Source organism: Equus asinus, chromosome 28 (assembly GCF_041296235.1).
Source record: "Equus asinus isolate D_3611 breed Donkey chromosome 28, EquAss-T2T_v2, whole genome shotgun sequence".
Taxonomy (NCBI): Eukaryota; Metazoa; Chordata; class Mammalia; order Perissodactyla; family Equidae; genus Equus; species Equus asinus.
In genome coordinates this window covers 46,413,389-46,436,637 of record NC_091817.1, presented here as the reverse complement: position 1 = coordinate 46,436,637, position 23,249 = coordinate 46,413,389, and the positions used below count along the sequence as shown (strand labels likewise).

The window sequence follows — 23,249 nt, the reverse complement described above, 5'->3', positions numbered from 1 at the left end:
GGAGTTTTTTAGAGTTAGTGCAGAGCAGCGAGTAGTCAGGGGAGGGGCTGGGGCCATTTAGCGAAACAAGATGGCCTCACTTTTGCTCACTTACAACGTATGTACTAAATTTTCCTAATTGATTGAGACTGTGCCTGGTTGGTATGCAATTTTTGTAAATATTTCAATGGCACTAGAAAAGTTGGTGTAGTCTTCTTTGTAAGGGTGTCGGTAAGCTGTACTCTCCTTTGTAAATTAGTTCTGTATCTATTCATTCTAACTTTCTAGTTATATTGTTACGTCCTTATTTTTGACTGATCTGACACAGGAAGACAATGAAGAGTTTAAAATTTCCCAGTCTCATTGCTTACCTGTCCGTTTCTTCCTTGTATGTCTGAATTTTTATGCTTCTCTGTTGGTTAGTGCATATGACTTACCTGTTTATTGTAACTTGTAATTGTTTAATGCCATCTGTGTATCATTAAAGCATATTCCTTAAATTCCACTTTCTAGAGTTAATAGTGCCACTGTTTCTTCCCCATGGCTCGAGTCTGTGTGATCTACACTTACCTTATTTTTTGATATTGATATTTGTCGATATCTTATTTTTATCTGTCTTGTTTCGTTTTCCACCAGACTGTAATCTCTGCGAGAGAAGGGACCTCTTTCATCCTCATCACTGTGTGTCTGCTCAGGGTGTGTCATGGTAGATATAGTTCCTGAAACATGGGAAATGCCCAAAAAATATTTATTGAATCTATCTCTGTCGTAAGCAGCAGATCATTGAAATCTGTTTTTAATCTAATTTGAGATTATTCATTTTCTATGAAGGACATACATTGTGTCTACGTTGTTATAACTGTTACCATTAGACTACCTAGGTAGTCTGTCATCCTCATTCATGTTTTATCTCCATGCTTTTTGAGCAAGCACTCTGCTATGTCCTGTCATCTTTTACTTTGATTTCAGAGTAAACATCTCATTGAAAGTGCTATCAGGAACTTTCTGAAAGCATTTCAGAAATAGACACAAATATTTATACCATCTCTTTCGATTCCCTTTTACAAATATAAAGGAATTTTGTGAATTTCCTTTTCTTTTCCATTCTTCGCTTCTTTTCATATTCTTAGTAATTTAATCTAATTATCTGAACTCTTATTTTTGAGTCCTTTTTATCATGTATTCTCCACTTTGCTCCAGAATTACACCTGCTATTTATCTTTGTTTTCAGCATCCTTTCTTAGCTCAGCCACTTTGTTTGGATCTCATGGTCCTCACTACTGACCTCAGGAGTTTTTTCTGCCTTCAGCCTGCTGAATTCTCGAGTCCACTCTCAAGGAATCAAGTCAGACAAGACAGTTTGCTGGGAACTCTCTCAGGTTGGCGGCTCTGAGGGAGATCCTCAGGCTCCGGCCAGCACTGAGAGTCAGGGCGGGACTCGGCCGAAAGCATGCAGACTTTCTCAAAATGTCTGTTCTGGGCACCTTGAACAATGAAGTCACACTCTTCAACTCCCATTCACTCTCTACAGGAAAGTGGTGTCATTCCACTGCCCATAAATTATTTCCCAACAATACACTCTGTTGGGAAGCCTAGATGTGATCCCAAAGCACCTGAAATTCACTTGGTAATGAACCTCACTCACAAATTATAAGGTTGGCACTTGAAGGCATCCTTTTCAGGGGGGTATAGTACACAAAGGGTATAATTTGTATATATATATATTTTAATTTTAGGGCTTGGTCTGAAGTTATGGCTCTTTACATAAACCCTCAGTTCTGTTTGTTTTTAATGGCCGTGCACACAGGCAATAATATAATCATTTCCTACCAGAAGAAATTGGAGTTGAGGGAGGCAAAGCCACTTGCATTCATTCAGCAAATATTTTTAAGCACCTACTGTGTGGCATTGGAGACAGACCCCTGCACACGACGGACTCCATCCCTGGTCTCTTGTCTCCTGTCTCCTAGTGGGCGCCACAGGCTGCAAATGGATCAATGTGTAATGCAGTGTCAGACAGTGGATGCAGTGGGTTGAGTAATGGCCCCCCAAAAACGTGTCCACGCCCTAACGCCCGGAATCTGTGAGTGTAACCTCATTTGGAAAAAGAATCTTTGAAGACATCATTAAGGTAAGGGTCTCAAGATGAGATCGTCCTGGATTAACTGAGTGGGCCCTAAATCCGATGACTGGTGTCCTTATAAGAGACAAAAGCGGGGAGACACAGACACAGGGAGAGGCCGAGTGAAGATGGAGGCAGAGGCTAGAGGGATGCGGTCACAAGCTGAGGAACACCTGGCGCCACCAGAAGCTGGAAGAGCTCAGGAAGGATTCTGCCCCAGCGCCTTCAGAGTGTGGCCTGCTGACACTGATTTTGGACTTGTGGTCTCCAGACTGTGAGAGAATAGATTTGTGTTGTTTCAAGCCCCCCGTTTGCAGTCGTTTGTTATGGCAGCCCCAGGAAATGAGTGGAGTGAGCAAGGCTAGGAAGTACGAAGGATGGGGGCTGGAGACGGAGTGGCCCTCATAGTGAGAGCAGTCAGGAGAGGTGACATGTGACCGGAGACCTGAGTAAGGTGAGAAGTGACCCCTGTGGATATCTGGGGGACAGCATCCCATGCAGAGAGAAGGGAAAGAGGCGAGGTCCCGGGCAAAAATGTGCTTAGCTTGTGTCGCCATAGTGAGACCCACTTATGTGAAACAATTCACACATTTGCACCAAAACCATGGTGACATACACACACCCCAACCCCCCACACCCCCTACAGAGCCTGTTTCCAGGCACTGACCGTGTCATACATTGTCACTTCTGCCATAGTCACTGTTCACCAAACAACGGGGAAACATCAGCTGAGCACTTCCTGCAGCTGTGGGTGTCGTGGGCCTCCGCGGAGCTCAGTTCCACTGGAGAGACCAGGCGCAGCCCTGTGGAACACGACACCAGGTGCCAAATGACTGCACCTTGGGAATTGCTAAATGGCAAGAGGTAAATACACAGCTCAGATGCCGCAGCCCCCTCCTCCTCCACCCACGGCAGACGTCATCGTTCACTCATGGGGTGACATGTCCCCGTTGGCTGGGGCAGGCCTAGGAATCCTTCTTCTTGTCACACTTTAAGTAGCCACCAACAATTGTTTGGAGCTGGCACATGATTTAAACCTATTTACCAAAAGATTTTCAGAAAAGGAAGGAATGACCTTGGTTGGGGGTTGGGGGGGGGGCGGGAGTTATAGAGCCTTCTAGAAGCTGCAGGTATGGCTGAAGGAGAAGATCTCCATATGTAAAGTCCATAATTGACATGAGGGTTCCCTCTCGGTGTTGTATATTCTGTGGGTTTTCACAAATGCGTGATGGTATATCTCTCCCATTACAGTATCATCCAGGATGGTTTCACTGCCCGAAAACTCCCCTGTGCTCCACCCCCTTCACCCCAGACCCCTGGCAACCACTGATCCTTTTACTGTCTCTAGAGATTTGCCTTTTTCAGAATGTCATATAGTTGGACATTTGACTCCTTTCAAAATCTACCCTCATTTTAATAAATTCAAAAGCATCCAGGGCCAGCCTCAGTGGCCTAGAGATTAAGTTTGGCACACTCTGCTTCAGTGGGTTGGGTTTGGTTTCTGGGTGCAGACCTACACCACTCATCTATTGGTGGCTATGCTGTGGTGGTGGCTCGCATACAAAAAGAGGAAGATTGGCAACAGATGTTAGATCAGGGAAAATCTTCCTCAGCAAAAAAAAAAAAAAGCATCCAGTCAAGAGAATTCTGATCCAGAGCAGAGAAGCCCAAGGCCTTCCATATTCAAACTCTCCAGTTCATGCTCCCCACGGTCACTCAGAGGTGACCAACTGTCCTGGTTTGGCTGGAATGGGCCCAGTTTTAGCAGAAAGTCCTGGCATCCTGGAAAAGCCCTCAGTCCCAGCATGGCTAGTCCCCCTTCCTCCCAGGCACTGTTGGGAACTGCATACTGCACATGTCAGCCCCGGCTGCTCCCTTCTCTTCGGTTAAAGTCCAGACTCCTACATGCCACAGCAGCCACACCAAGACCTGCCCCGGCCTTTCTCCCCACCTCCCTGCTCTGGCCATGCCAAACCCTTTTCCTTCTCAAAGGGCCCTGGTGCGCACTCCCCCCGCCCACCCCACCCTGTGCCTGAGCTGTCCCATCTGCCTGGAACATGCCCCAGAGGCCCCCTCACCCTGACTCTCATCCCTCAAGCTCCTACTCACCCTTCAGGTTTTATCTGAATTGTTGCTTCTCCTGAGAGGCCCCTCCTGATCCCTGGACCAAAGGAGATGTCTGCAGGGGCTCTCCCACCGTCCCCATGCTTTCCAGAGAGTCGTGGCACTTTATTCCATTGACAAGTTAGAAAGAGGACTGTTGAGTGCAAACCCCCCCACATGTCCTGCAGCAGGGGCTCGATAAACAGAATGGGGCCTATCCGTGCACTGGAATAGTACTCAGCCGGAAAAAGGAGGGAAGGACCGAGACACGCTACAGTGTGGATGAGCCTCGGAAACGCTGCGCTGAGTGAGAGCAGCCAGACCCAAAAGCCACGTATTGTATGAGTCCATTGGTAGGAATGGCCCAGAACGGGCGGACCCAGAGAGGCAGCAGGCGGGTGTGTGTGGGGGGGGGGGTGCGGGGGGCTGGGAAGAGGGGCAGTTTGAAGATGAAAGTTCCTGGGGTGATGGCAATGTTCTGAAATCAGGTAGAGAGCATGGCTGTAGGACCTCAAGAATGTGCTAAAACCCACTGAATTACACACGCTAAAATGGTTAAAATGGTGAATTTTATGTTACATGAATTTTATCTTAATAAAATTACCTTTTAAAAGGAGGCACTGAATACGCACTTGTTGAAAGGAGGAGAATGAGTCTGTGTGTAGTTAAACTGGGAAGTCTGATGGGAAGTTGAATGTACGATTTCTGTTGGCTTTTTGATACAATAAAAAGTGCAAAGTTCCCAGCTCCTCCCTTTGAAAGTCTGTGGGGCCCTTGGGTGCCCAGGGCGGCTGTGCGTGAAGGGCGGGGTTCATTCTCAGCAAAGTCGCTGTTGGTTAGAACTGGGGGGACCTGCGTTCCCCCTGGTTTGGTGCAGCCCATCCCAGACTCAGTTCCCCGGGGTGGAGAAATTCAGAAGGGGCTTGGAATCCCTCCAGGCAAGGAGACAGGGGGGTCTCCCGTCCCGCTGCCCCTGCAGTCAGGCCTCTGTGCACCATCGGAGGGGCCCCGCACAGATGCACCTCAGAGCAGACCCCGCCCTGCTCAGAGCCCTCCTGGCTCCCCAGGGCGACGTTGTGCACACTCACCTGTGAGCGAAGGCCGCTTACTTCGAACCCCTCCAGGTGTTTGCTGAAGGATTTGATTTTGGCACCCTGGGCCAGAAATGCCAGCGTTAATGCCCACCCCCCATGCATTCTGCAGTGACTGACCAGACCTGATGGAGAAATCCCCTGGCTTTCTTCACCCCTGCAGGGGACAGCCCTGAGGTGTAGTCTACACTGTTGCCCAGGGCCCTCCCAGAGGATCAGGATCCAGTTGCTCACGGGGGTGGCTATTGGGAAAACCCCATCTGGGCTCCTTCCTTGTCTCGCTTTCCCGCTCCCCTCCTTCTGCTTCCTGGATCTCCTCGAGGAACCCTGGGACCTCACCCCAGGATCTGCAATAAAATCAGACTCTTGACACTGGCCCAGGAGGCCCCATCTGTCAACCCCACTCCTCCTGCCCAGCACCCCCCACGCCCTCCAGCCTCCTGGCTGTTTGTCAAACAAGCTGAGCTCAGTCCAGCCTCCTGGCCTTTGAACTTCACAGGTCCCTCCGCCAGGCCAGGGTGCTCACCCCGGAGCCACTCACAGGGCCCAGCTCGCCCTCCCTTCCGGCCTAGGCTTAGTGTCCTCTGGCAGGACACCTGCCCTGAGCGCCCCCATCACAGCATCCGAGCACCCCCATCACAGCATCTGAGCGCCCCCATCACAGCATCCGAGCGCCCCCATCACAGCATCCAAGCACCCCCATCACAGCACCCTCACGCTGCCCTGCAGGGCGTTCATTTAGTAATAGTCCACTGAGTGAAACTGGCACTTTGTGAACTTTCCCGTAGGTAATCTTTGCTTCAATAAAAAATTCTGTTAAATATTTCTTTTAAAAAGCAGATGAAAGTTTAATGAGAAACAAGATATTTTCACATTCTTAAAGTATGTCCCCACAAGATACTAATTAATTACAAAGGGAAAATAGTCACTTTACAGTGGAGAAACCTGGCAGACCCGGTCTTAACCAGGGGATCAGCGTTACGAGACCAGTGATGGGACAAATGACATTGTGTGGCCCTGGATATGACGCACCAAGGAGAACAACAGCCTCACTTCCGGGGTGCTCCTGCTGAAATGCTGAGCCTGAATCCCTTGTAAGGAAACATCACACACACATGACGGGCATCCTAGGAAATAAGCTGCTTGTACGCTTCAAAAATGTCACTGTCAGGGGGCCAGCCCCGTGGCTGAGTGGTCAATTTCGCTCACTCTGCTTCGGCCACCCGGGGTTTTGCCAGTTCGGATCCTGGGCACGGACACGGCACCACTCATCAGGCCACGCTGAGGCGGCGTCCCATATGCCACAACCAGAAGGACCTACAACTAAGAACATACAACTAGGTACTGGGGGGCTGTGGGGAGAAGAAGAAGAAAAAAGATGTCAACGTCAGGAACAATAAGGAAAAGAATGTTCCAGATTAAAGGAGATTAGACAGTTATAACAATCAAATGCAGCTGGTGATCCTGGACCAGATCCTGGACCTGGAAAAACGTCTTTATCTCTGCTATAAAGGACATCAGTGGAACGGTTGGTGGATTCCAATACATCTGTCTGTAGATTATAGTAATATATTGACTGGACTTTCCTGATTTTGATCACTGCGCTCTTGTTTGGTAAAAGAATGTCCCTTTTTGGAAGTGTACCCTGAAGTTTTTAGGGGTAAAGATGGGGGAGGAGAGAGAAAGAGGGCATGCACACAGACGTGGAGAATCTGGTGAGGAGCGTATGCAAATCTGAAAAGATCACATATTGTATGATTCCACTTACAAAACATTGTCGACATGACACAATCAGAGAGCTGGAGGGCAGGCAGTGGCTGGCAGGGGTGAGGGGCGGTGTGGGGCGGAGGGTGGGTGTGGCTATGAAGGTAGCGAGGGGATCTAGGCGGGCATGGACCGGTTCTGGATCTTCGTGGAGCTGGTGCTTATATGAATCTACACATGCGATCAAATGACACAGAAACCACACCCCCACACTGCAGCGTGTGACTTCCCCGGCTTTGACGTGGCCCTATAGTTGGGCAAGACGTGACCGCCGGGGGATGTGGCCCTGTCGTTAGGTGAGATGTGACCACCGGGGGATGTGGCCGTGTAGTTATATGAGACGTGACCACTGGGGAACCTGCGTGAAGTGTACACAGGGCCTCTCTGTACAATCTTTGCAGCTTCCTATGAATCTGTAATTATTTCAAAAGTTAAAAAAGTAAAAGAAATAGCACCCCATCTCTGTCACCCTACATCCCCCATCCTGATTTATTTTTCTCTGTAGCTTGTATTGGCTGACTTCATGGCTTTGTGAACGTTTACCAGCAGAGTCCCCCGTGGGCCGTCAGCTCCATAAGGGCAAACAGGGAATTTGTACTTTCCTCCTTTATTCCTTTTTTTTTTAATTTAAAGATTGGCATCTGAGCTAACATCTGTTGCCAATCTTTTTTTTCCTTCTTCTTCTCCCCAAAGCCCGCCCCCCGCCCCGGTACATGGTTGTATATTCTAGCTGTGAGTGCCTCTGGTTGTGCTATGTGGGACGCCACCTCAGCATGGCTTGATGAGCGGTGCCATGTCCACACCCAGGATCCAAACCGGCAAAATCCTGGGCCGCCGAAGCAGAGTGCACGAACTTAACCACTCGGCCACAGGGCCGGCCCCTTTCTTGCTTTATTCCTCACACCTAGAAGAGCGCCTGGCACATAGTACGTGCTTAAAACTCTGCTGAATTGATAAATGAATAGGAGAGCTGTAGCCAGAGGCAACCGAGCGTGTTGGCCACAGGGAAACCAAAGGGAGGCACAACCTGGAGACAGTGGCCCTGAAGCACCGACGGGCCCTGTGGGAAGACAGGGCTCTGGGGGAGGGGGGAGCCGAGGCTGCAACTGCTTCCTCCTTGCTTGGGGTCCCGCTGCCTTTGTACCAGCCAGCTTGGACACAAAAAGACTCTGATAACCAGTCTGGGCGGTGAAGGGGCGGCCACAGGAAACCTGGTTTAACCAGTAGGAAAGCCGGTTCATTCATCCCACATGTTTACTGAGAGCCAGCGGAGACGAGAGGTGGCTGGCGGTGGCATGTCACACCAGCGAACCGTGCTGCCGGCTTGGCGCCAGGCTCTGTGCTTGGGTTCTGGCCTGCACTTAATTCTCATGACACACACCCTACTTGCTGTCAGCGCCCCACTGCACATAAGAGGGAGCTGCAGTGGATGATGTAGCTCTCCACCCAGATCCCCGGGTCTCCCTGTTCCCCATTTGGGGCTCCCCCATCTAACAACCCACACCTGGGGATCTCGAGAGGCCAGACCTGGCAGCACGAGACCTAAGTGCCTGGGAATGTCCTTACCCCCCAGGGCTTCCCTTGACCAGGCCAGGCTGAGCCCCAGGCAGAAAGCTTACCTCCTTGGCCCCGGGAGGGACAACTCAGGTCTAGCTCATCCTCCAGAGCTCCCTGTGGGCCAGGCTGAGCCTGGGGCCTGGCCTGAAGCCACACCCTTGCCTCTCCTGTTCCCTCCATTCTCTTACCAGCTTCTGCTGGAAGGATGTCCTTAACCAACCACTTGCCCTTGTCTCAGGCTCTGCTTCTGGGGACCCTGACCTGGGACAGAATCAGAAGCACAGAGTGGTTGAGCAACTTGACCACAGTCACACAGCTAAAAGAAGATGGAAAGCTGGAAGTTCTGTCCCCGGAGTCTGAGGCCAGAACCTGCACGTCTAACCATCATGCTGCACAGCCTCCGTGTGGGGACTCATTCACTCATGCACGGACTTGTTTGGACCATCCCCCACTGCCAGGCTCAGAGCTCATGAGGGCAAAGAGGAAGCTCAGGCCCCTCCTCCGCAGCTCTTAGCCTATTTAGGAAGGCAGACTCAACCTCATCCATGTGATCATTCACCAATTGGATAATCTTGTGTTGAGGACCTACTATGTGTCTGCATCGGATGCACGAAGCTGCTGCATCTAGAAGCTGGGGGAAAGATGAGTAAGAAGTGGTCCCTGCCCTCCAGGAGCTCTGGATCTGGTGGGAAAGGAGCAAACCACACGGCGTGTGTCACAATTTCCCCACAGGCAGGACCCAGTCGGGGCACAAAGGGGCACAGATCAGTCCACAGGAGGTTCAGGGCAGACTCCCAGGGAGGTGATGCAGAGGTGGGTCTAAAGAATGTGGAGGAGTCTGGCCGGGGGAGAAGGGGTGGAGACGCCTGGTCTGGGAGACGGCAGTTGCACAACAGCCGAGGCTCCCGGTCGGGCTGGAAGGAGGACACGTAATCAGAGTGAGTATGCTCTTGGCCCAGCTTGGGAGGAAACGCCCGTGGAGGCGGCCCTTGCAGCACACCTGCCTGTGGGAAGCGTTTCAGTGTGGGGTGAGCACCCAGGCCCCAGGTTGATGGCTTCTCTGCTTCTCTGGGACCTTGGGCCACATGTATCCGACCCTCTCAGCCTCGGCCTCTCTCATCTCCAAAGGGGAACAATTACACACGCCTTGCAGGAGGTCATGAGGGTCCCATGAGAATGACCTGGCCTTGAGTAAGCCCTGCCAGGTAGGCTGGGGCAGGTTAGGCAGAGGTTAGCGGGCCCCCGTCACACCATGGTAGGTTTGCAGATGCTCCTGGCAGAGGATGGGCACCCTTTTCAAAGCCTCACAGAGCCGCTGGGTGGACCAGCAGCAGTGCTGTCTTCGGGAGCTCCCACTGCGGACACTTGCCTTGGGGAGGGCATCTTTGGTACCCGGGCTCGAGCCCCACATCTGAGAGCGGTTCATTGGAGCCCGGAGCTTCACCTCCTTCCTGGGGCTTTGGGCCGAGTCAGACAGCAAAGAGAACATGGTGGGAAGGACTCACACAGACAGAAGGATTAGCACAGACTCTTGGACATCAGCCCGCTCTGGGCCAGTTCTCCCTCGACCACTGACCTCCAGGAGTCCTCGACAAGCTGCCCCACTTTCTGAGCCTCATTTCTGACAAGTTAGAGCAGAATAATGAACAAGAAGGATAACTCCCCCCACTCCCCGTCCCGGGGCTGTGAAGGACTGGCCGAAATGAGCTTGAATGAGCTGGGGAGAAAGCGCCAAGTGTCATGGCTGCTCATGACTTTGAACCGAATGCCCAACTACACCCCTTCACCTAGGAACACCCCATCTCCCCAAGTTACTGTATTCGCCTCTATATTTTGTTAAAGTTTTAAATGTTTCATGTATTCATTTTAATGAAAAAGCAACTATATGTATTCTTCAGGGCCTGGCCAACATCATGGGATATAACACACACACAAAAAAAGGAAAGCATGTCTCTCTTGATCGCTGTACCCTTCCTTCTCAGTGTGGAACTTTTTGTCTTGGCTGTCAGGAAGCTCAGGCTGTATCGAGCAGTCAGTTAATGCTAAGGGTCACCTGGCTGTATCGGTTAGCAGCCGCAGAAACTGACTCTGGTTATTTTAAGCAAAAGGAGGATTTAGTGATAACAGGTTTGCCAGGACTGCACAAGGGGAGGGAGAGAGAGGATATGTCCTTCTCAACTTCCTTAGTGGGACGCTGCTCCTGGCCACCCACCTATCCATCCAGCCAAGAGTTACTCAGTGTCTATACACACCAGAGATGGAGTGAGGAGCTTGGAGGGACGGCGGTGGTGGCAGAAGCTGATCCGTAAGCGGCCACAGGTGTTCCCCACAACTGGGTGATTCAGACGAACCATCTCCTCCACCTCGGGACGTTTTTCCTTAGCGTCTTGCTTTGGGTTTCGTCAGAAGCAAACGCTGAGACCAAGATTTGAATGTGAGGTTCATTTGGGAGGTGACCCCAGGAAACAGTGGCCGAGGGAGTGGGGAAGTGAAGCAGAGAAGGGAAGAAACAGATGAAGGGGGTATCGTGGAGCCGGTGACCACGATGGGGCCTGCAGACGGTGCAGAACACACTTCTCCCCACCAAGGAGTGGGGCAGCCAGAGTCGGGGAGCCCGCCACGTGCACCACAGCGAGGTTTATGTGTATACATGCGAAGCACTCAGCCCACATGCCACTTGTTGGTAAGTCTACTCTGCCCTGCTCCTTTGCATGATATAAATTATTAGTTGCGCAGACCTGTCTTCTTTCCTCTCCATGCCATTTCCTGAGCTGCTGGTGAAAAAAACCTCAGAAAAATCAGAAGGAGAAAATGTTCCATCTTCTACAGCTGCAGCAAAGGAGGTCCTATTCCACACCTAAAACCGTCCTTGCAACTGTTATTATTTTTATCTTGTTAAACGCAAAATGAAACAGTCTCAGAGAACGACACAAAACAAAGGTGCAACTTAATGAATCATTATCCGGTGAACTCCTGGAAACCACCAGCCAGGACAGAGCAGAACTTGGCCACCCTCCTGGGAGCTCAGCCATGTGTCCTCCTCCAATACCTACCGCCTCCCTCCCCAAGGGGGGCACCCATTCTCCTGACTGTTATGTTCATCGCTTCCGTCCAGGCCACTCCAGTTTGGTCTTGCCCATTGTGATAATTTGATATGTCCTTTAAATTTCTGTAACCCTCGGGTTTCCCACCTGCGTTCGTTCCCTGTGGCTGCTATAACGGATGATCACAGACTTCTTGGCCTAAAACAACACGAATTGATTCTCTTACGGTCCTGGAGGTCAGATGTCTGGAACAGTCCGAATGGACTAAAATCAAGGTGTTGGCAGAGCTGCATTCCTTCTGGAGGCTCCCGGGGAGAAGGCATTCTCTTATCTTTTCCAGCTTCTAGAAGCCACCTGCATTCCTTGGCTCCTGGCCCGCTCATCCATCTTCAAAACCAGAAATGGCTGGCTGAGTCTTCCTCGTGCTGCTTCACCTGGCTGCCCCACCTCCTGCCTCCCTTTTATGAGGATCCTCGTGATGACCTTGGGCCCACCTGGATCGTCTCCCCATCTCAAGACCCTTAACTCAAGTCACCTTTGTGAAGTCCCTTTTGCCATGCCAGGTCACCCAGTCACAGGCTCTGGGGATCAGGATGCGGACTCCTTCAGGGATCTCTTATTCTGCCGACCCCTCCATCTATTTCCCCCCTCACAGTCCATCTGGTGAGGCACCAGGCCGTTCGGCCCACAGCGCGGCCCCCAGTCTGGATTTCCGATGGCACGTTCCCAGTGCAGTTCTGCACGCTCCTCTCTCCTCGGGATTTCCTGCAAAGCAGCAGTGGCGTCGAGAGGCTGGCTCAGACTCCATCCCCTCGGCTCCTAACGTCTCACTGTCTCTTTTTGTGATGTTCGTACTCGCTGGTTCTCAACGTCCCGATTCACTAACTCAGTGGGGATTGCAGAGCTGTGATAGTCTAATTCCGTCATCTCCTGGTAACGTGTCAGTTGTAACACTTCCACAAGGAGCTGCTCTCCCCCATCTACAGTCCGGTTCCCCGTTGGTACAGGAAAGGCCAAGTCACCGCTTGATCCCTTCCCTTCACCAGCTTTCCTCATCACCTTCTGGAGGAGATCCACGAGATTTAAAACACATTTTTGTGAACTCACGAATTTAAACACAGGTGGGTTTGAATGCCTGCAGTATCCTCCTCTCCGAAGCTCCGACGCTCATGTCCTCGGCCGGGGGAGGGTCTTCAAGCTGGCTTCTGAGTTCTTGTGGCATAACCCCAGGAGTCCTCCTTAATAGTCCCCTTGCCGTTTGGGAAAACGAAATATTCCAGCCTTGTCTTGTCCATTTCCTGTCCGTTTCCAGCCCTAGAAACAGCTATTTCTCCAAGAAACCCTGCTTTTTCATTTGTTTAAAATGGGAAATGATTTTCAGGACCACAACCTGGGTGTTAGGCCAAGGAGGTGACCTCTTGTTCTGAGCCTTTTCAGGGGGCAGGGCTAGAGAATATAGATGTATTTTAAAAAATGGAATACCAAGCAAGTGGATTGGTTATCGCACCTCATAAGCTGTTCCCTGATGGAGCTGTTTGACTGACATCTCTGTCCTGTCAAAGGCGTGAAGCCTACGACTCTTCTCTCACATGCCTGGAAGGAGACAAGATTTCCATCACTGTTAGATTTCTCATTTAAACAAAGGGCTTGAGAGTCTGTGTCCTATTTAAGTTAACAACATGTAACTCATGTTTCCAGCCTTGGGGACAACCAAACCTGGGCAAGTGTCCTGTCAGTGTTTGCTCAGAACCCAGCCAGACCTCCCTCCTGTTCCCCCAACTCCCAGGTGTCCAGGCCCCCCACGTTCCTTGAGTGTTCACGCCTCCTGTCTCCCCGCTGGACCCCAGGGGACGAGAAACTTCTTGAGGCTCCCAGAGGCCTTGCAGCCTTGGAGGCCCCCTGCTCCGGTCCTCTCCCTGGGACCCTGGGGAGCCCATCACCCCAGGCGACCGTGAGCTCCTCCCTGGCCATTTCTCGCCATCACTGCCTTGCAGCCTCCTCACCTCAGGCAGACTCCCCGCTCTTCCCGGCAGCCCCCACACCGAGGCCATCCTCTGACTCCCCTCTTTAATCCTTCACTCCCAGAAGTTGGAAGGGCAGCCCCCAGATCTCCTTCCCGCTGTCCCCCGGGAGGCCTGGCCCTAGCCCCACCCCGAGAGTCAGGCTCCTGGAGACACGACTCGAGCTCACTCCCACGCGTCCTACGATGGCACATAGATTAGGCCACCTACTGGGCTCTGCCACCCGATTTGGTCAGACAGCCAGTCCTCCTGCAGCACTTGCTCTGCACCAGGACCCACCTGAAGGGCTTCATGAACTTTAACTAGTTTCCATCTCACAGCCAGCCCAGAAGGCACGTGCTGTCATCTATCTGCTTTATGGATGAGAGGACTTTGGTTCAGGGCCACCTAAGAAGAGACAGGAAGAGCCAGGTCTCACCCACTGACCATTGGGCTCCAGAGTGGACACGTCTCACTGGAAGACAATACCACTTAAGACCAGGCCCTCAGCATCCTTCCGGGAAGGAGCCAGAAGCTGCACAAGAATAAATCGAGTGAACGCAGGAATGGAATTGCCTCCTTGTGCAGTGTCTTTCTCTAGAGCAGCAGTCCTCGACCTCACGTGGCCTCAGAATCACCAGGAGGCAGTGTTCAAACACAGATGCCGGGCCCCACCCCACACTTTCTGACTCAGTAGGCCTGGGCGGGCCTGAGACTCTGCATTTCTTTTTTTTTTTTTTAAGGAAGATTAGCCCTGAGCTAACATCTGCCGCCAATGCTCCTCTTTTGGCTGAGGAAGACTGGCCCTGAGCCAACATCCATGCCCATCGTCCTCTACTTTATATGTGGAGCACCTACCACAGCATGGCTTGTCAAGTGGTGCCATGTCCGCATCCGGGATCTGAACTGGCGACCCCCGGGCTGCCAAAGCAGAATGTGCGCACTTAACTGCTGCGCCACCAGGCCGGCCCCAGACTCTGCATTTCTAATGAGTTTCCTGGTGATGCTGCTGCTGCTGGTCCGGAGACCCCACTTTGGGAATCACTGCTCCAGTGAACTGCCCGCCAGGGAAGAACAGGACACAGCTGGGACCGTCTGCTCCCTCCCAGGACCCACGGTGTGATGGTTCCAAGGCGAACTTCCCATCAAAGCAGTCCTGTAATGAAGCCCTTGTGGTTATGTTAAAAACAGTAAGGCCTCATCTGCTAGAGAGGCATTCTGAAGCAGTCACAGGTGACGTGTGTGACATCCGGGATTTACTTTAGAACACCCGAGGCTCTCTCCCCTGCAGAAAGTTGAGGGTTTAGATTACGCAATGGAAGCCGGCTGATGGGTCAAAGAGGCCGTTACACCACTTTCCACGGCTTGTTTATATTTGAAAGTGTTAATAATCAATCTTGCTGATTTCACGTAGGAGAAAGCTCTGGCTCCCACCCCTGATGACCACGGGACCTTGAGCAAGAAGCTTACGATGTCTGAGCCTCAGTCCTTGTGCTATCAAGGCAGACGATGGCATTGTTCCCATTGGGTTGTTGAGGAGACAGTGGATGTTTGACACGTAGCACTCACCTTGGCACATAACTCACGAAATTATACTGACTCCCGTTTGCCCTGCTCTCATACGTTCTCTAGCCCGGGCCTGGCCAGGGCAGCGTCTAATGGGCAGGGGACTCGCCCATCTCAAGGCACCTCTTCACCAAGTTCCTGGGTTGAGCGTGGAATTTACCAGAAGCCTGTCCATCTGGGGGCGGGAGGCGTGGGTGTGGAATACGGTATGGGCAGGCCATGTGCGTGTTCCCCAGGATGTGAGGCCTCTGGGTGGTCAGGGGCAGGATGGCCGCCTAGGAGCCCCCATGGCTGCCCCACACTGTGACTTGGACCTGGCGAGTGTTTCTTTACACCGTAAATGCATCCAGGACAGGAATCCTCTGGTATCCAGTTCAAAAGTGGTTCCAGTGGATTCCATGGGGTCTTCAGCTCACCAAGCTGTCCCAATCAAGGCGTTTTTTTGGTTGGTGTTCTGTATTATTTTGTTCTGGCTTGGTTTCGATTGCAAATAACAGAAACTCATTTATGCTAGCCTAAGCCAAAGTCAGGGGCGGCTGGCGCCTGGGGACCACAGAACCTCAGGATAGGGAGGGTGGCCAAGCCTCAGATGAGTTGGAAGCAAGTCCTGGAGAGCTGTCAAGGACCTCGTGGCTTGTCTCCCTCTCTGGCTCTTTCTCCCTCCTTCTCCTCCTCAAGGCAGGAGGTGGCCTCCACACAGCTCAAGTCCCATCCCCTCCGTGTACCAGGCCTTGGGCAAAAAGCATCACCATCAGGATTTCATGTAATCCCACAGAAGCCATGGCGGAAAGTGCTGTGTTCATCATTCTGACTTCCAGGGAAGGAAAGTGAAGCACTGAGAGGTTCAAGAAGCTGCCTGAGGCTACACGGTGCAGCAAAGAAGCAGGGCAGGGATAGCATCTAACTCCTGAGCCAGGGCCCTCATCACCCGGGGTGTTACCTCCTGGCATCAAAAAGACCCTATTCCCTGGGGGAAATCTGATTGGCCCAGCTTGAGTCAGGTGACCTGTTTCTGGACCAATCAGCTGCGGCCAAGGAGGTGGGTCTCAGAGTACCAACATGGCGACCCCCAGGCCCAGCTTTAGAGAGCTGGTTTTGGAAGGAGGGCGGGCGGGGATGGTGTGAGCCCGGCACCTGGTCCTGGAAAGATCTCACTTCTGTCCCCCTCCTCCTTCCTGGGTATTCCATCCCTTGCTTCCCACAGGCTCACAAAACTCTGCTGCATTCATCTTCCCACTTACGGAGTTAGACGTGGCCTGAGTTCAAATCCTGTCTGTGCCATTTTCCTAATGGTCCGCCTCATCTGTAAATGGGGATGGTCATACTGGGATAATCTCAGGGATGTGGGGAGAATCAGATGAGAGAAGAACCCAGGGAAAGCCTTCAGTGGTTCCCTTTTGTTTTCAGGGTCAAGTTCAAACTTGTGATGTGAACTGGCTGGCACCTGCTTGACTTGCCACCCTGCATCCTCCCACTCCTTGAGTGCCCTCTTTCTCTAGCCGCTCAGCTGTTTGTAGTCTTTGAACTTCTCTGGTCCGTGCCTTTGCACATACTGTTCCCTCTACCTGAGATGCCTTTCCTCTTCTTCCCCAACCTGACTTAAACTAACTTGCTCTCTATAGTGGGTTGATCTGTGTCCCCCCAAAAGATATGTCCATGTCCCAACCACCACCCTCCGCACCAACCTTGGAACCTGTGAACGTGACCTCTTTTGGAAATACAGTCTTTGCAGATCTATTTCAGTTAAGGATTTTGAGATGAGGTCATCCTGGATTTAGGGTGGGACCTGAGTCTGCTAAGTGTCCTCTTAAAAGAAAGGAGAGGGAAGTTTGGGACACAGAGTCACAGAGGGCAAGGCCATGGGAAGATGGCAGCCAAGATTGGAGTGATGCATCCACAAACCAAAGATGTCATGGATCGCGGGCGGCCACCGGGAGCTGGAGGGAGGCCCGGAACAGATTCTCTCTTAGCCTCCGGAAAGAACAAACCCCACTGGCGCCTTGATTTTGGACCTCTGGCCTCCAGAACTGAAAGAATCCATTTCTGTCATTTATGATAATTTGTATGGCAGCCACAGGAGACGAATGCTAAGGAACTCAGCTCAGACGTCCCCTCCTCTGGGAACCCTCCACGACTTCTCACCCCAACCAGATGCCCTGAGCCCAAGTACTTCCCGCAGTGCCTTGAGCACCCACACCTGTGTGTCCCCCTCCAGACAACAGGTGTCTGTCTCTGACAGCTCCGACGACAGCAGCCTCTCCTAGAGGAATCCGCGTTCTAGCAGGCCTCTAGCATCAACAACAGGTGACAGCCTAATGGTGGCATTTCAGGCAGCGCCCGCAGGTGCCAGCAGGAAGAAGTCTGTTTTAGTCTGGGCGCCTCTCACCTTCTCCCTCTTGGGGCTACTCAGCTCCTCCCAGGTAGGAGCAGGAGGAGACTTGCCGCCCCCCCTCCCCAGGGGGGTATAAGATAAGGTTCGTCCTGCAGGAGCCTCACCTGGAAGGGCCCCACCTGCCTTTGCTTTCGACTGTCTTGCTGATGTCTGTATGAATGTTCTCGGGGCCGGGGGCAAGAGCGGGGGTTACTTAATCCTGGCAGCTCAGATGGAAAAAGGCCCCAGGAAAGACTGTGGCCATGTCATTCTGCCCAAGGAACAGAGGGATTGTTTACTTAAGTTCTGGAAAAGCCGCTTCAGTGGGTGAGGCCCCTGCCCTCAGCCAAGTGCCCTGGGCTCTGGTCGCTTTTCAGGGGCCATGGACGGCAGGCAGGGCTGGAGCAGCCCACAGACTCGCCCACATTTCCCAGCTTCCTGGTGCCGCTCCTTGGGGCTGTGCTCCGAGGCTCTGTTTGCTCCCAGGAGGGACGCAGCCCTCTCAGAGGCTGGGCCACTCCTTATGGGAGGCCTTGTGTGGCAAGAGAGAACACTCTAGACTGGGGATTTGGAGTGGTGAAGCTGGCCTCCCCGTTCCTGGGAGAATGGGAGATGGGGTTCTGATGTCCCGGTGGCCTGCTCGGCCAGTTCCAAGCTGGGTGGCCTCAGGTCAGTCGCTTCACTCTCTCAGCTTCCTCTGTGGAACTGGAGAAAACTACCTCTGTGACTGGTACACCCGCCAACTTCCCAGCTGCGATACTGGGCTGCAGTTGCAAGATGCTACCGTGGGGGAGGGGGACCTCCCTGTACATGTCTTTGCATGTCCTGTGAATTTACTATTATTTCAAATAAAAGGGTTTTAAAAGTTATTTTTGAAAAAGAAAAAGAGGTAGATGACCTTAGTATGAGGTATAATTTGACTTGGACAATTAGTGGCAAAAAAAAAAAAAAAAGAACAAATGTATTCTTTCCTTCCTACAATCTTTTCTGGAAAGGCTTCCTGTAATTTGTGCCTTCTAGGACACTAACAATGTCTGTCGTGTCGCTCTACTCCGATGGCTACAGATAGAATAATGTCATAATTAAGTCGGATATTCGAGCAAAAACGCAATACCTATATATGTTCACACACCTAGACAAATTATAGGCTTTTTGCTGTTGATTAAAAAAAAAGAAAAAGTTCCTACCTCCCTAGGACTCTGGAATCAGATTACTTAGGTCCATGTCCTCACTCTGCCATCTACTAGCTGTGTGACCCTTGCTAAGTGATTTTCTCTGTGCCTCAGTTTCCCTCATCTGTAAATGGGTGTCAATAGTGTCTTCCTCCTGGGTTGGGATAGCTCAGAGGAGCTGTTAGTTTCTGTAAAGGGCTGACAGAGGCCCTGGCACATAGTAAGTGCTAGAAGGTGCTGCTACCATGTAAGGTTGCCATGAGGAGTAACCTAATAATACAGGGCGAGTGCTGGGAACAGAGGGGGTCCCTGAAGGGTTGACCACCCACCTATCACTGCCTGGCTTTGTATGACCTTGGGCAATCACGATACGTTCTGGCGTCCTGCTGTCCTGCCTCGTGAAATGAGGTCTCTGGTGTGGACATCTGGGAGGCCGTCTGCCCACCCCCTGTGTGTTTCTCCCAGGACCCGCTCCCGGCGCACCATCCCCACCCCCACCCCCAGTGCCTTTGTTAATGGGGAGCTGCCAGTTCTTTCGTTGGCTTCCCTCGGCCGCAGTCGATGGGCGCAGATCTGGGTGCCTTCCCCAGGGGCTCAGAGGGGCAGCGAGCGCCTCCCTCTCGGTCCTGTTCAGGGGGTGGGTGTGCCAAATGGAGAGTCTGGAGCTGCCACATTTCATGTCACCAGGAGACAGTCACTCTGCCCGGAGAAGACAGACAGAACTGGGAGACTCCGTCCCTGGTTCCTGCTGTTCCACAGGGGGGGCCCTGTCTCCCCACGCGGAGGTCGGTCGGTTCTTCCTTAGAGATAATAGTAACAACAACAATCGCAGCCAGCACCTGGAGAACACATACAACGAGCCAGGCCTTGTTCTGAGACCCGCAGACACTTTAGCTCTTTACGCCTCATCACAGCCCTGGAGCATCTCCACTCTCTTTTACAGATGGGGAAACTGAGGCACAGTGACTAACTTGTGTGATGTCACACAAAGCAAGTGTCAGAGCCAGCACTTGAATGGGTCAGCCATGTCCCCAGCCCCTCCTCCACCCTGCCCTTCCTTGAGGCCCTATTTGCCCCAGCTGGTTGAAGCCACCAGCACAGTGGACATAGAGCCCCTCGGGCCCCTTCAGTGCTGGGCTGGGCCTCTCTTTCCTCCACCTCTGAGCCCCGGGAGACCCCGGCAGGCCTTCCTGATCGCCGGCCGTCTTCACGCCCCTCCCCTCATTTGTCCTGTGCAAGGGACTGCAGGTGTCATTCCCATTCCATCGCAGTGGAAACCGAGGCTCAGAGAGGCTAAGCTGTGTGTCCAGGGACACAGAGCTGTACCTGGCATGGCCACCACTGGAACCCAGCTCCCAGACCAGAGCTCTCTCATGCCCCGGACAGCTGGACCTCTGCTCAGATGTCAGCTCAGGTGAGAAGTACCATCGCCTGGTTTCCAAACCAGTCAGGTGCAAGGAAGGGCTGTGCCAGCTCCCAAGGGGGACGCGGGTCTGGTTCAAAGCCGAGAAATACAGCTGCCTCCAGACGGGCCCGGGCACTCATCCCACCTCCTGCGGCAACAATTCATCTCTGTGGCTCCCTCCAGACTGAGCACCCAGGGCAGGGAAGCAACACGGCGGAGGCAGGTGAGGGGAGGCGAGCCCCTCGGGGGGCAGTGGGATGGAAGGCGGAGCCCCTTCTCCTGGAGACAGCAGGCCGTGGTCCAAATCCCCGCTAGACCAGCAACGCCGTGCAGGCAGGGACCATTTCTGGGTTGTTCCCATCTATATCTGAGACTGACACAGTGACAGGCATATCATATCATAATTCATGCATAACTTTATATATCATTAACAGCAAAAGGCACTTGGCTGGTTTAATGGTTTTACCTTTCTATTTCAAACTTTAAATTAAAAACCTCTTTCAGACTTCTTTAGACCTAGATTTTAATCCTGTGTCGTTCTCGTACACCAAAAAGAAAATATAAGTGAAATAAACCGGACAAGGCATTTCCAAGAACATCACTACCTTTGCATCCAACTCTTCCGAATCACTTTTCCACTCAGAGTCGCCAATATCTGAGTTTTTCTGCCAGTGTGGCCCTCTGAATCCCTGGGAGGCTGGTGACGCAGAATTTCCCAGAAGACGGTGCCTCTGTGTTTCCTGGAAGTTTCCACCAAGCCACTTACAGCCAACGGGCACGTTTCGCCGTGCTCATGTGCCGGCAATGACGCCTCCTGCCTGGTGGCCACAGCTGTGACACATCCCAACTTCAGAGATGTGGAAAGACGAAAAAATGTGCATCTTGGGTTTTCTAAGAAAAGGTGGTTGGCGCTTGGTAAATATTTCTTGACAGAATGAATGTACGAGTGAGTGCATGAATAGGCGATGAGTGAGTGGGGAAGTTAATTAATTACCTCGAACCTAAGGGGAAATGCTCCCCTGGAACTGACTGATGGCGGAAGGGATGCCAATTGGAGTCTTGTTATTTGGGCTTCATCCAGAGGTTCTCAACTGGAGGCAGCTGTGCACCCCGGGGACTAGTGAGCCACCCTAATAGTAATAAGGAATTATAACCGTGCCCACTGAGCTCTTACCATCTATCGTCTCACGTAATCCCCCCAGCAACTCTGAAAGGCAGCTACTCTTATCACACTCATTTCACAGAGGAAGAAACTGAGGCTCAGAGAGGGTAAGTGCCTCGCCCAGGACTGGAACCCAGGTTGACCAGTCTACTCTCTCCACCCCAGCTAGCGGGCAGCCCTCCAGCAGAGGGGATGAATTCAGCTCTGTACCCAGAGCCCTCTGCAGGTCTGCACACCAGCAATGTCCCCCTCTGGGCCTCAGTGGCTGGAGGGAATCCGCTTCACCAGCCCAGAACTGGCGGAATAGCTGGGTGTCTGGAGCCTGAGCCGTGGGTAGGCAAACCTGGGTGGAGTCCTGGCCCCGGCACTTCACTGGCCCTGGGACTTTGGGTGAGTCCTTTCAGATCTCTGACACTCGCTTGGTCTCCTCCTCTGGGAGATGAATGAGAATGCCAGGCACACTCAAGTCCCTGAAGGTTGTGACTGTTTGCCTCCGCCGTGTGTGGCGAGCCATGGGGTGGACAGTCCCTTAGGCCTGTGGTCCTCAGCCCTGATGAGCCTGGCTGCTTGTGAGGACACCCCCCTGACCCCCTGGGGCTTCAGCCAACCTCAGCTTGGGTCCCTTCCACACCAGTGAGATGGACCCTCCAGGACATGTGGGGCACTGGGAACGCAATGAGTGACCCACGCTGGCTTGTCCCAAGGAAATCACGTGCATAAGTTCTATGACGTGGCTGGTGCCTGGAAGGGACAGACATAAACCTCACTCTGCAAAATGGCAATCGTATTCGTCTCCTGTCGGACCTGCCGTTCTTGGGTAAGGTCACCTCTCTTTTCTATCAGTGTGAAGGTCAAACTGCCCCCAGGCAGTGTGACAGGTGCACACTTTACACAATTTTTACATGAATCGCTTCACTGTTTTTCTCTCATGTTCCACACACAAAAACAAAACAAGAAAATAATTCTTGAGCAATATGAATGCACTGATGCTCAGAAATGACAAAAAACAAAAAGACCCATCAGTCATCAATCTCCACTTAAAATAGGACTTGGAATATTTTCCAAGAGAATACGGATTTATGGGGAGAAAGAGTGTGTGTGTGGGTGTGGGTGGGGCGGGAGAGGGGAGAGCTGCTTGGTGTAACATACAAGTACTCAGGTGTTGCCTCCACACGAGCCCATTCTGGAATTCAGAAGGTGGAGTCTTGTCAAAGGGCTGAGGAACGCCAATCGCCATGGGGCTTTTTGAAAGGGACGAGCCATTGGGTGAACTGAAGCATCCCCCACAGCCTGTGTCTGTGTGCATCCCTTCTTGTGCAGACATTGTTGAAATTTCGATTGTGTAACAGGAGCCCCTGGGGCTCTGCCCATGTCCCCTTGGGTCCCTGTGTACTTGACAGCCCCTGGCTGAAGGGGCCACCCATACCTGATCACTGAGGGGCGCTGGGGGCCTTATTCCACACTCGACTCCCTTCCTCCCTGTTGGGCCGACTCCACAGTGTGACTCAGGGCCACCTGCACCGTTTGCAAAATGAACACGTGGGCCCCATTGTTCAACAAATCCTAGGAATGTCATCACACCAAGCGCAAAGCCCTTCTGAGCAAGCGCATGGGTTCCCGCCCCTGGGGGCCCTGGTGGGACTCAGGCTGCCTCTAGGACCCCTGAGGGGATGGTGCCAAAGTTATCCTCCGTGAGACCTGGACCCTTCACCTTGTCTGACCTTCTCCCCCTGTCCCATTTCCCCATCCCTCTGCTCGTTTTCCCCAGGAACTTTTCCTCATAAACAGGTTTCAATAGACCCCCCTCCCAAGGCTGCTCCAGAGGGACCCAAACTCCAACACTGCACACGGGACCCAGGTGCTCCTGGTTCCTGAAGCAGAGCTGAGCTGACCTCTCATCCCAGTGACAGCCC

At 52.4% G+C, this 23,249-nt stretch overlaps 1 long non-coding RNA gene across 1 annotated transcript; it reads right to left on the bottom strand.

Annotated features, from left to right (window-relative positions):
• Positions 1–563: 563 nt before the first annotated feature.
• LOC123281885 (uncharacterized) lies at positions 564–2,906 on the bottom strand. The gene is made up of 3 exons (XR_006521677.2): positions 2,769–2,906; positions 1,879–1,962; positions 564–698 (listed from the first exon to the last, which is right to left on the bottom strand). It is a non-coding gene; the product is annotated as an uncharacterized lncRNA (long non-coding RNA).
• Between the last annotated feature and the right edge of the window lie 20,343 nt (positions 2,907–23,249).